We start from the raw sequence: 14,443 nt of genomic DNA on the forward strand, positions 1-14,443 counted from the left end.
GGGTGGGAGGGAGACGCAAGAGGGAGGGGATATGGGGATATGTGTATACGTATAGATGATTCACTTTGTTATAAAGCAGAAACTAACACACCATTGTAAAGCAATTATACTCCAATAAAGATGCTAAAAAAAAAAAAAAAAAAAAAGCAGTACCCATCCAACCTACCTAGTACCAGCATTGTCATTTGTTTCCACAATGAAGAATTTAATGTGTCGTTTTGGACAGTGTCCAGTGTCATGACTCTCACTCCGCAGCATATCCTTGAAGAAACTATTTTGGTAGATGACATGAGTGAATTTGATGATTTGTAAGAGAAACTAGACTACCGTGTGGAAATTTTTCAGGGAAAGATTAAATTAATAAGAAACAAAAAGAGAGAGGGACTGATTCGAGCAAGGCTGACTGGAGCATCGCGTGCTTCAGGGGACATTCTGATGTTCCTGGAGAGCCACTGCAAGGTGAATAAAGTATGGCTGGAGCCCTTGCTGAATGCCATTGCCAAGGAGCCCCACATGGGGGTGTGTCCTCTGATAGATGCCATTGATTATGTGACCCTGGAATACCAGCCCTCTCCTGTTGTCAGGGGAGCTATCAACTGGTATCTGAAATTTAAACAGGATCGTGTTTTCTCTTATGAGATGGATGGGCCAGAAGGACCCACTAGACCTATCTGGTCACCTGCAATGGTTGGAGGAAGTTGTGCTATAAATAGGCATTATTATTATTATTTATTTTTTTTTTTTTTACTGTATCACGGCCATGGAAAGGGGATTTTTTTTTTTTACGTTTGTTTTTGTTTTTGGCTGTGTTGGGTCTTCGTTTCTGTGCGAGGGCTTTCTCCAGTTGTGGCAAGCGGGGGCCACTCTTCATCGTGGTGCGAGGGCCTCTCACTGTCGCGGCCTCTCTTGTTGCGGAGCACAGGCTCCAGACATGCAGGCTCAGTAGTTGTGGCTCACGGGCCTAGTTGCTCTGCGGCATGTGGGATCTTCCCAGACTAGGGCTCGAACCCGTGTCCCCTGCATTGGCAGGCAGATTCTCAACCACTGTGCCACTAGGGAAGCCCAAATAGGCATTATTTTAATGCAATCGGAAAGTACAACAAGAGCATGAATCTCTGGGGAGGAGAAAGTTAGGAACTTTCACTAAGGATCTGGATGTGTGGAGGCCAACTCTTTATACTCCCCTGCTCTCGAGTAGGACATATCGATAAGCAACACTTTGCAAACCACACTGGAATTGTAAAAGCCTTGGTATATAACAATCTCAGACTGGCGCACATTTGGCTAGATGAATACAAGGTGAAGGGTACGTCCCTGGTTTGGAAAGGTGAGTGAGAGTACAGAGAGGGAGTGGCTCTAAAGAAGCCTTCTGCTGCTTTCCAGATACCAATTTTTGTACTTTTCCTTAAATTAGGGCAACCCTTCAGCTGTTCACCCACCCATTTTCAGACCCTACTCTCAACTTGTTCATTCTAAGCTGCTACACTTGCACCTTACTCTTTTTTTTTTTTAATCTCTAGGGAAGCTCAAGTTTCTCAGAAGTAAATCAACCAACACAAGAAGTCTTTCTTTTCCCCCTAGATCTATCTTCCTCCCACAAAGGTGGCCCGTCTGTGGCAAATACCTCCTTCTGCCCCCATTCCCATGGGCAAATTTTTGGATTCTCTTCCTCCACTACCAAGCTCCCAAGTGATACGGCTGCAGCTGGGCTGGGGACCACACAAGAACCTCTGCTCCTTTTTTCTCTAACAGTCAAAGATTTTTACATCAAAGCCAGGCCCCGTCATTTGTGCATCTCCCCACGGTTTAAGCCCCTTGCCGGGACCTTTAGAATGCACATAGAGAGAACATATAGATGCAGCTTCATTTTAATTTGAAAGTTCAAACAAATATGGACAGTAGCAAGAAGACCTCATTTCACATACATGGGTAGAAATATGTAAGAATCTCTCTGTGATATTATGTGTCCTGGTCTTGATCTAATATTTCTTTATTATTTTAAATTATAAAAATAATAATACTCAATTTCTTGAGTAATCAGGGCAATATTTCTACATAGCCACCTAGATTGGCAAAACATTTTTAAAGTCTGAGAGGACCATGTGTTGGCAAGCACAGGAAGTCTCAGACACTGTGGGTGGGAGTGCTAATTGTGACAAACTCACTTTGGAAAACAGTTTGGCAACATCAAGTAATAAAAAGACATGAAGAGCCCATGAAAATAAATAAATAAATAAATAAAAATACAACCTCTTTTAATGAGGCCCAAACCCTCAACTGTTACAACTTACTTCAGCTAAAATCTGTACTAGTTTTAAAAATGTAAGGGCCCTATTCTATCTTCTAGCATGAAACATTTTCCAGCTTTAAAATCCCTTTTTTGCACTAAGGTTTAAAATGACTTCTGATTTCCAGTCTCTTGCCACTTAACGAGGGCTGAAATCTCCAGGCATGTCTACTGAAACTTAATAAAGATTTTGCAGAACTAAAGATTGCATTAATAAAGTTTATTTCCTAGTCCAATGGCACAGTTTACTAAGTATGGTCTAAACTATGCAAGTTTATCTCATATGTTTTCCTTTACCTGTCTCAAGAAGTGAAGTTTCAAATACTACTATCCCATACACCAGTGATCCTAGAGATTGACACTGTTGATCCTACAGACAAGTGTTTTATCCTAAACCTACTATGTGATAGTCACTGAGCTTTGGGGAGAGACAAAGAAACCAGAATTGACACTTGCCCTCAAGCAGGTAGATACAGGTGTCTAGGCAAGACAAGTCATGGAACAGAAGGTAGAGAGAGGTACGACTTAAAAGCAGTAGTGATAAAGTATGATAGCATACAATTAACAAACTCAAAAAAATAGTGCAAACACACACACACACACACACACACACCTGCTTCTTCCTCCTTGGCAAAGCTTTTTTCACATAATCGTATTTTACATGGATGAATGTCCAAGGGATGGGACCCATCTCCAACTTCAGGTGGTAATAAGCTGTTCAGTGGTGTTATTTTCCTTACAAGAGTTTGATTAGGTAAGGACATTGGACTCCATTCTGGCTAGAAACTTGAGAAGCTTCAATTTCTATTTTCCAAATAAATGCACATAATTTTCTGGGTATTGTTTAGTCTCTATATGATGCTTGGAGATTCTATAGTCTTCTTGAAATCTGAGGAGATAACATCCGCACACTGGGATTTTCCAAGTGGAAACAGGGAAAGAATCTAGATCCTTCAAGATGCTGAGCTTCTGAACGGCCGACCCTGGAACCATCCTGACTCTATACTTCATATAAAGAGTTAGATAATAGATTTACTGTTCGAGCAACTTCAAACTGGGCTTCTGTTTCTCATAGCCAAGAATATCTTAACGGATACAAAAGTTATTGTCACTCAGAGAAATAATGTCAAGTGTCCAAATGGCTTCATAATTGCAGTAATATTCAAACTGAGTTAGAGGTAGATATTATTAGATAAGAATGGGGTGGAAAAGAGAGATATCTCTTTTTCAAACAGCATATAAATTGTGGCCAATGACTGATACAGATATGGATATATTCAAGCAAAAATATAGGAGTAACCCTTGATTAATTATAGGATTTACATATATACATATACACATATATATACATACATACAGAGACAAAGTGACAGAGAGATATACAGAGAGGGGGAGAGAGAGAGAGAAAGTGGGAGAGAGAGAAAACAAAGGTACAAATATGGAAAACTTTCACAGATTTACAGAGAAGTCACCCCATCTACATATTCAATTTCTAGAAAGATGGTGTCATATTTTGACTTCATTTGTTTACAGGTATCTTTTTACTTTCACTCTATCAAATCTGTCACTAAGTATGGCCAACATCCTGTATCAAGATCCCGAGCCAAAGTGATGACATTTGGAATTACACCATGACACTAATTTGTGTGTGATTCTATATATTACCCTTGTATCAAATATCTATCTTTACATGTGGCTAACTTTTAATATTCTTTAATAGATTTAATGGCAGCAATATTTGTCCCCCTCTTCAACAAGGAAATTCAACTTTGACCTCAGTTGGGTCTGCTGAAAGTGTTTTATATCACTGCCTGAGATCAAAAGAGCCGTCTCAAATATTGCATCCTTTCAAGATTAGATGCTCAGATCAAGTTCTCAGTTTACCTGCACTGACTTGAATCTTGGCATTGGTCTTGCCCTCATCTTCCCCTCTGCCTGTCTCCTCATGGCTGTTGCCTTCTGAAATAGATCTTCATTCTGAACATACTTTTCATGTCATTTCACATCTTACCTGGAAACATGCTGAAATACATTTGGCTCTTGTTCTTATACGGAAAAAGAGGATTAAAGCCAATTTGTTACTTTAAAATCTTTAAAAAATTCTATTAAAGGCTTTCTATCAAAAAAGAAAGGCAATACTTTAAAATACTCTTAAAATATTAAAATACTCCCTCTATCTCACTTAAATGAACAAGAAAAGGCAGAATGATTCCATTATACTGCAGAATTTGTGTTCTTTACTAGTTTATGAGAACATTGCTCCAACCCAAGACGTTCTCCTTTTCCCCCAAAATATAACATAGGGCAGAATCACAAAAGGCAATGATGAAATTAGAAAACAGAACTTAGCAACCCTAACTCTGCGTCAACACTGTGTCACCAAAACAACAAAATCTCAAGAGAATTTAAGAAAGCAGCAGCAAAAATCTCCAACTGAATATATAAAAGCACCAACCATGTCTTCACTATGAAAAATAACTAGTACCCAGGAGGCCTCTGACTTTTTGTTTCAGAATTATGTCTTGTTTCTATACACTCATTTTCGTTTTTCTAGGGAAAGATCCATAGCTTTTACTAAAACCTCAATGAATCTGTGGCCTTTTAAAGATTCAGAACTATTCCTAAGTGTCCCTGAAAGAATATCAATTGGAACTTCAACTCCTCAAGTTTAAGGGGGAGGTTTGCCTGATTTTCAAATAAGACATGCAAGTGTAGGGCAGAAGTGGTGCTCTGTTTCATTCTGTGTCATCAGCATAGGTTCAACTGCAGCATGAGAAGGCGCTTCAAACACTTGTCCACGGACTAGCCCACCCGGGCTGCCATCTGCTTCCCCACACTCCCCAAAACTCAGAGGTCTTTTCTCTAGGTGAGCTCATCTTCATTGAAAACATCAAAGATTATTTTTATATGCTGATGGCCCCCAAAGCAACATTTGGAGTTCTGATCTCTCTCTCAAACTGTAGGGTCCCAGGATTAAATGGCTTTTCCTTCCAGACTGTCCTCACTCAACTTCAGGTTCTCAGAAAGACGGCTTTGCTAACGGCCCTTCTTCAGCTACTCAGAAGTGCCAGCTGACCGCTGCCCAGGTGATGGCTCCCATCACTCGGGCCTCCCCACACGCCTGCTGCAGAGGTTTCCAGGCAGGATGTGTGAGGATAGTGCTGGGCAATTACTAGAGCAGGGGCTATTCTCTGAGTCACTCTAGGCGTTACTCTGGGAGCTGGTTTAGCATCCAAGCTGGGCGCGTTCTCATCTCAACATGACAATTCCAAGGTGAACTGTATTAAAGCAAAAGGTGAGGGGCACGCAGTGAGTTCAAGCCGGTGGTGACTAAATCCAGTTAGGAGGGTCACTGTCTGACTAGGTCTCCTCTAAGCTCTTAATAGCTGAGATCAGAGGAAATTTTCACTGAAACGAACCTGCAGCCGCAGTATCAAAACAAAGCAAGTTTTGTTTGTTAATAGAAACAGTGAACAGTTTTGATATGTTTGAATGTAATATGTAATAGAAAATGAACTGCCAATCCCTCCACACCATGCTAAGTAATTTGAAAGATCCAGAGGAAATTGCAAAGAAGACAGAGGCCAGATAGCTAGTGAAATAGAGGAAAACCAGGTGAGAAAAAACAGTGAATAAGGTTTTTTAAAAAGGAGGCAGTTATCAACTGGGTCTAACATTATTTACAGATCAATGGAGAAGAGGACTGAGGCGTGCCCCCTAGATGTAATAAGTCTGTAAATCGCCGCTTACCTGAACAACATAAATTTGCATGGAGTGGTCTGATGGGAGAATTGGAGGCTAGAAGATCATTAGTGACAGCTAGTACAGTCAACTCCGTGGAAGATTTTTGTTATAAAAGCAAGAGGAGAAATAAGTCAGTAACATCAAGAATACTTTTTTAAATGGAAGAAATAAGAGCACGCTTGACTACTGATTCAGTGGAGAAGGAAGATTAGATGCACCAGGAAAATTGAGTAGGTGACAGGGGACAGGATCTAGTACACGAGTGATGGCATCACAGACAATTCATCTGTACCTGGACAGAGGAGCCAGCGTGCCTGAGAACAGGTGAGGATACACCTGTAAATATGAGCAATGGCTTATGGAAATGCTCTACTGATTGCTTCTTATTTTCTCAGTGAAATAAGGTACAAGGCCATCAGCTGAAACCGAGGATGTGGCAGAGGATCGGAAGTTTGAAAGCAGGCCAAATATGGAAGAGTTGTCTATTTAATGAGACTTGGCTAGGCAATCAAGGCAATCCATGTAGAGTTTTGAAGGCCACAGCGAGGCACTGCATTTCATTTAGAGTGCAATGAAAAACTGTATTTACAATCAACCTTTCCTTAAAATGATCTGCTTATAGTCTCCTACTCATTCTTGAGAGATAACGACTTTCCTTGTCTATGCCATATTAGTTTTCTGGATAGGGACAGAGATATCTATACAGCATATATATATATATGATATCCTTTTAAGTGTCTCTTTTTAAAATTTATCATACCAATAAGATAAAAACCTCTCTGGAAAAAGATATCATGCTTTGATTTTCTTTCTCTTATATAGCAGATTTTCAAAATATATTTGTTGGATTTAAGAGAGAATCTATTGGGTTGGCCAAAAAGTTTGCTCGGGTTTTTCCATAACATCTTATGGAATATATGTATAATATAAATATAAATATAAAATGTTTAATATAAAACCTGAGTTCTTAAAAATGCACCTTGTCAAAACCACCTGTAAATATGGCCAGCTCCTTGAGCTGGCATGTACTCTAAAAACTTTAGGATTTATAAAATTGTTTTTCGAATGTTAATAATGCTTTCAATGTCTGCAAGACAGTTTTTCTTAGATTAGGATGTTATGAATCCAGCTCACCTATCTAATCAAATTTTCCAGGTTGTACCTGGAGAATTCTATTAAAAAACAAAGATAATATCTACTTGCTTCATAAGAGTATTATACGAACTAATGAGATAATTCTTGTAAATCACTTTAGTTCCTCAGAGATAAGTGCTCAATAAAGACAAAATGATATTATCATTCTCCAGAGCCCACTGGTTCTTTGTCTACACACGGCTGTTTAGGGAGATATCAGTTGCACACAGGCATCTGCTGCTGTGAATTGGTGCACACTTCAAGATTTAGAAACAAACTTTCACAAATGCAGTCCTTCACAGATTGGACTAGTTGCCTCTCATTTAGATTATGTGTATCAGCATTCAACAAGGGAGTTCTGGGTCCAAGGAGACTTGGTCTAATGATAGAATACAATAAAATTTAGTTAAAATTTTCAACTACATGAATTTTCAATTAAAGTCTTCAAATTGCTGGAGAGGCCAATGAAGATTTATTTTTTTATTCTGTTGGCCCAGATTTAATGACACCATCTCATTGTCAAGCTCTGAAAATTATACCCTGAGCCTATGATCTGACTCCACTAATTCCTAAATCTTTCTACATAAGAGAGAAACAATAACTCCCAAGGTTGCCATAAATATAATGCATCTTGCCTGTGTGCTATCCTTTGTTTTTGTGCCAACGAATTAAGTATTCTCTCTAAATCATAACCTGTTCCTTGGCTAAACTACAGTAATCTTCCATAGACTCTTGTACATATATTTTTTATATTTTTAACACTGTATTGTAATTTGTAAACATGTCTATTAGACAAAAAATAATGTGAATTGCTTAATGATTTCTATTTCATTTATTTTGGTATTCCTAGTACCTAACACATTCTATACTAATAGAACATATTCTAGGTTAGAAAATAAATCTCAATAAAATTATAATTATACTGGACTTCCCTAGTGGCACAGTGGTTAAGAATCCACTTGCCAGTGCAGGGGACACGGGTTCGAGCCCTGGTCCGGGAAGATCCCACATGCTGCGGAGCAACTAAGCCCATGCGCCACAACTACTGAGCCTGTGCTCTAGAGCCCGCGAGCCAAAACTACTGAGCCCATGTGCCATAACTACTGAAGGTCGTGTGCCTAGAGCCCCTGCTCTGCAACAAGAGAAGCCACCACAATGAGAAGCCTGCGCACCGCACCAGAGTAGCCCCCGCTCGCCACAACTAGAGAAAGCCTGTGCGCAGCAACGAAGACCCAACGCAGCCAAAAAAATATACACACATATATATATAATTATACAATATATGTTCTCTTAACAACAGAATTAAATTAGAAATTAATAATAGAAACATGGAAAATATCCAAGCATTTGAAAACTAAATAACACACTTCCAAAAATCCCATTGATCAAAGAAAAAAAAATCAAAGGAGAATTAGAAACTCTTTAGTACTGAAAGATGTGTGATCTATCCACTTGGATTGAAATGGTCAAGTTCAATGGATAAATCAGGCTGCTATTTACTTAATTCTTATAAGTAGCACAAGACACACCTAAGGAACTTTTGGATCTTAGATATGCCAAAATCATTTCTACATCCTGCCCAGTGTAGCTGGGTTCCTGATGTGTCATAAGGTATACACCATGGAATTCAAGGTATTGGAATTCCACTCAGTAATCATCTACACACCTACAGACTATTTCACCAGGCTATTCCTTCATTCCTGTGATGGTATAAACTTAGAAAATAGGTCACCTTTAGATACTTAAAATAAAAATCCCAATTTGCAGGCTAAAGACATTTGAAAATGAAGAGTTTTTATATCATTGTATGTCAGGGATGAATAGCTTCAGTTCACTCAGTGTAAGTGCAAGGATCTAGGTGAAAATCTCTGAACTTTTTTATTCTGCTCGAATTCAAAGCAACAGTATTTACTCTAGGATTTGTCCTATAGACATAAGTGTTTTCTCTGGAAAAGTTTACAAGAGGGGCTACAAGATGAACAAGAACCAAAAGATCAATCTTTAAAAAAACAAGAAAGAAAGAGAACTGTGATAGGTTAAATCAGAGAAACCACAAGTCACCAAACTTTTTTGGGTTAATATATTTTTTGATGATCTGTTTTATGATAAAAAATAATGCTTCCCTTGAGTAGTTAAAATCTTGTGGAATGATTACCTTCAGGAGAGAGAGAGAGAGAGAATGTCTGTGTGTTTGTGTGTATGTGTGCGATTTACTACTTTAGGTAGATGCTCTGATAGTCACATGCATGAGTGCTTCCAGTAAAAGCACATCTGAAAGGAACCCAACCACAGTTGTGTGTATGTTTGGGGTAAGGGATAGGAGAGATTGGAAGAAGTCTAATTTTGTTGAGAAAGAGTGTTCTAGGCAGAGAAAACATCTGAAGCAAAGGAATAGAAAGAAGAGGCTGGTACTGTTGAAATTTATTATTCTAATTGACAGAGTGGGGACCAAGATAGGAAGAAGGTAAGTAGGAAACTCTTCTTGGAAGGCCTTCTCTCCCTGGTAAATTAGACTTCATTCCATATGGAGTTAGTATTTGTCTTGGATGGGCGAGTGAGGGCAGTAAGGAAACAGGAGCCGGCATGCAAGGATTGATGGATTATAATCAAGTAAAAAAGGTGACAGATTTTTTTTTTAAAGTAATTGAGAAACACAATACTGAAGACAGAAAAATGAGATAAAAGCTCAAGCAACAGTGTAGGTGAGAGAAGGTAACTAAGATGAAATTAAGATAATAACAGTAGGGATCAGTAAAGTTGACAAATAGAAAAACAATTAAGAGGTAAAGATCAACCAGGCTTGATACCTGTTTGGCTATGGGTAAGGTGAAAGGTGCCAAATCATGAATACACTGAAGATCTGGGAATTGACAACAAAGTAGCTGATGGGGCTCCCCATCCAAACATGGACCCTGTCTCTTCCACTGCATCCAAACAAGGACCATGTATGGTTCTCCTCATCATCTTGCTCCAGGTGACTATCAAAGTGCCTGGCTCAGAATGTTCTCAGTAAGGATGTCTTGTATGAATTAGCCTATTAGGAGTGGAAGGTAATAGATTTAACTTTAAGCAACTTGAGTCAGACATACCTGTGAAACCTGCAAGCCTGAACATGGCACTCAAGTTAGAAAAATTAATTTCTGTCCCAAGAGAATTTGAAATGTGACAGAAAGACTAAGTCAGTTAGTTACTGGGGAATATTTTGTAGATATTCACATTGGCATGCTGCCGCTATAATATTTCTGGGATCCAGGGCAAAAATGCAAATGGAATTCCATACATCATGGATCTAAGTATTTAAATGTAATAAAATTAAGCTAACACATTGTTTAGAAGAACATGCGCTAGCCTCCTATGTAGATAAATACATCATTACAATGACAGAATTATGTGTAGAATTCTCGGGATCCTCAACATTTTCAGCAAGGATGTAGAGACACAGGGAGAACTGGCTAGTGGCTCCGGATCATGGCCCACCTCCCTTCTCTTTCTGCACTGAGCTTTGTCCATAAAGCCAGGGCCTCACATGTCCAAGGTCCATCCACTCCCTGCAGACCTCTGTCCATAGCCCATGCCAGGGCCCAAGGGTATACATGTATACATGTATACATGTATACATGGCTACTGCATGGACGGCCCTCAGAAGAATGTGCCTGAGGAGGAGGATTTCATAGGCTCTGATAGGATGCCTGAGGCTAGAATAGCAGAGAATTCAAGACCCCAGGTACCCAAAACCTAGCCTAGAAGAGGGATAAAACTGGAGCAGACCCTAGGAAGGGTTTCCTCTTGCCGTGGTCTGAGAACAATACTGCATATTGGAGCAGTTCTGACAGACTATTGACAAATAGCCTGCAAAACCTAGACCACAGAGGGGGACAGGAATGAAGTAGATGGACAGAGAGAAGCAAAACAAGAAGCCTGAAAGACAAAACTGAAACCCAGTGATGCTGCAGTTCTTTTGAAATCTAGCTAACCTTTTTGCAGTTGATGTCCATGAGATTTTTCTCTGGTTTTGTAACATTTTTCTAGGTAATTTGGGTTGTTTTTTGGTCCCTTGTGATCAAATTTTCCATGACTAAGAAAGTATAATTATTAAAACTATGAGAATACCCAAAGAGGGAACACAGAATGCAAAATGGGCTAAGAATATGACCTGTTATTTTACCGAGTTGACTAAGATGATATATTTCACACGGAACATGTGGACGTGGTCCAGAAGGAGGGCTCAAAGACCCACAGCAAATTTTTACTAACTTTACTAGCCTTCTTTAAATTGTCTCCATTCTTTCCTCTGTTATTTCTAGGTATTACAGCACAACCTACACAAATCAAAAAGGCCATCTTTAAATTAGGAGTTTGGGATTAACATACACACACTACTACATATAAATAGATAACCAACAAGGACCTACTATATAGCACAGGGAACTATAGTCAATGTCTTGTAATAACCTATAAGGGAAAAGAATCTGAAAAAGAATATATATATGTAAACTGAATAAATATATAAACCGAATCACTTTGCTGTACACCCGAAGCTAACACAACATTGTAAATTAACTATACTTCAATTTTAAAATGATTTTTTAAAAAAAGGCCATCTTTCAAGTAGTACTTCTTTAAGTTCATTAAGTAAAGTAAAATCTGATAACAGCTGGTTCATGCACAATTACTGCCCATTTTCTCAGCTCCAGCATTTAAAACGGTCCTACTGTATTTCATGTGCCCTCAGAGAACAGACACCTGACTTGGTTAAAAAATGTTCAGAGAGGAAACTTGCACATAAATTCCTTCTAACAAGGGTCTGTGCTAATCAATGCAAAAGAAGGAGAGAATGTCAAGAAACAAACAACACAAACCACCGCTTCTCAATTCCACCGAGACCTCTTTTTTGAGGATTCAGCAGATGATAAAAAATGAGAAACAAAATTACTGTGGCAAAGACAAGTTGCCTTGTGTGTTGGGAGGCGAACAGCAAAAACACAAAGAAAAGGATCACATCACTTGGGTAAATAAGTTTTCACACTTTCAAGAAACAGACACAAGCAATTCCACAGGAGTAAGTGAGTGATTTTAGAAGTCCGTCAGGCATAATGGGCCAAACCGCCATAAAAATCAACAGAAAATGCAAAGAGTATCATCCAAGTGCTTGAAATAAGGGTGTAAATTGTACAAATGGAATGGGGGGGGGGAAAAGTAAATTGTAAAAATGGAACATCTGTCCTGAGACCTAAATAAGCCACTGACAGATGAAGGAATTCACTTCAACCTAATCATGAAGGACCCAAGTGCGAAGTAGAAGAGAAGCCAAGAGCAGCACAGACACTGTAGAAGTAGTGCCTCAGGAAAGAAAGTAACATCCTAATAACGTGTGCACGTCACAGAGTCCTCAGGCTTATAAATATCTAATGTACAGGGACAAGGAATATATAAATAGAAAGCACGTCCATCCTGAGAGAGGAGAGTATTTATGAAATGAAGAAATTATGTATGCATTATGACTAGCATGAACTCAATGGACATAGAATGGAAAATAGTCTAGAAAATGTCTTAGCTACCATGTCCTCAAATATTTTCATTTTACATCTGAGGAAACTAAGAAACAGAGTGGGTAAATGCTATCTTATACCAAGTGAGAGAGTAGCATTGACATATATACACTACCAAATGTAAAATAGATAGCTAGTGGGAAGCAGCCGCATAGCACAGGGAGGTCAGCTCGGTGCTTTGTGATCACCTAGAGTGGGGGGATAGGGAGGGTGGGAGGGAGAGGCAAGAGGGAGGGCATATGGGGATATATGTATACATAGAGCTGATTCATTTTGTTACACAGCAGAAACTAACACAGCATTGTAAAGCAATTATACTCCAATATAGATGTTAAAAAATATAATAATAATGGGGCAATGTCTACAATTAGCGAGAGGCTAATTTTAAATGTTCAGTGTAAACCAATACAAACAATAAAACCAATAAAAATAAGGTATATGGATATTTTTCCATTCAAAATTAGCTCATTAAAATGTTTACTCCCTCAATGAAATGATAAAATCTTAATTCTTTAAAAAAATCCAACAAGTATTTAGTAAGCATCTATTTTACTTAGGACATGGGAAATATCATGAGATTTTTGTTTGTTTATGCATTTCTTTTTTTTTATTGGGGTATAGTTGTTTTACAATGTTGTATTAGTTTCTACTGTACAGTGAAGTGAAGTTAAAAGACATTATTTCTAGGTCTGGTTACCAAAGGGGAAGGTGGCGGGAGGGATAAATTGGGAGTTTGGGATTAACATATACACACTACTATACATAAAATAGATAATCAACAAGGACCTACTGTATAGCACAGGGAACTCTACTCAATATTCAGTAATAACCTAAACGGAAAAAGAATTTGAAAAAGAATAGATACATGTATATGTATAACTGAATCACTTTGCTGCACACCTGAAACTAACACAACATTGTTTATCAACTGTAGTTCAATATAAAAGATTTTTTTAAAATACTTTTTTTTAATCTTTACAGTTTGTTTTGGTTCATAATATACACCAACCTCAAAGGTGACATTGACTAACTATAATATAAACAGTAGAAATATATTCTATGTTCATTTTATGATTAACTTTATGATTCCCATTCTATCAACCTAGGTCAAAACAAAGCGATCAATGACCCAAACTGTGTCAGATGTCAGGTATGGGGGCCACTCCCCACCCCCCCAAGTATAAACACTGTTTTCCCTTCTTTATTGTCTTTCAACCGTATGACACGACTGCTGAGCTCCTTGAAAATCTTCACCACTTGTCAATACATTTACTCACTTCTCAGTATCAGGTGTCCTGGAAGAGTTCAGCAGGCCAACAACCTGCCTTCTGCATTGATCCTGAGGCAGCTACTGACCATGAGATGGATAAAGTCCTTGCATTGCTAAATGCTGCCCTGGTTTCAACTAAGGCTTTTGGAGAACTGATTGCCTGGCAGGAGTCAGACAAGATGAGGACAGACTCGCTAAGAAACAAGCAGCTGAGCCCTTCCGCCCTGGGCAGCATCATGCAGAGTCGACAACATTAATTCCCGGATGCTATTTTGCAACTGCTGTTCTCAGCACCATGTTGAAAATATTGCATTTGCGGATGATGGCACTCTTTCCCTCACTTAAAAGCCTATTTATTTTTCAGCACCACAAAGGATACGTTATTTCAGAATGGAATGATTTCTTTGCATTGCTAGACCTATGTACCATGACCTATTTGGAAATATATATGGAGTCATT

General features: G+C 38.7%; 1 pseudogene; it reads left to right on the forward strand.

The window, feature by feature from the left end:
- Positions 1 to 120: 120 nt before the first annotated feature.
- LOC137771024 (inactive polypeptide N-acetylgalactosaminyltransferase-like protein 5) lies at positions 121 to 14,241 on the forward strand (annotated as a pseudogene).
- Positions 14,242 to 14,443: the final 202 nt, after the last annotated feature.

Source organism: Eschrichtius robustus, chromosome 10, assembly GCF_028021215.1.
Source record: "Eschrichtius robustus isolate mEscRob2 chromosome 10, mEscRob2.pri, whole genome shotgun sequence".
In the NCBI taxonomy this organism is placed as follows: Eukaryota; Metazoa; Chordata; class Mammalia; order Artiodactyla; family Eschrichtiidae; genus Eschrichtius; species Eschrichtius robustus.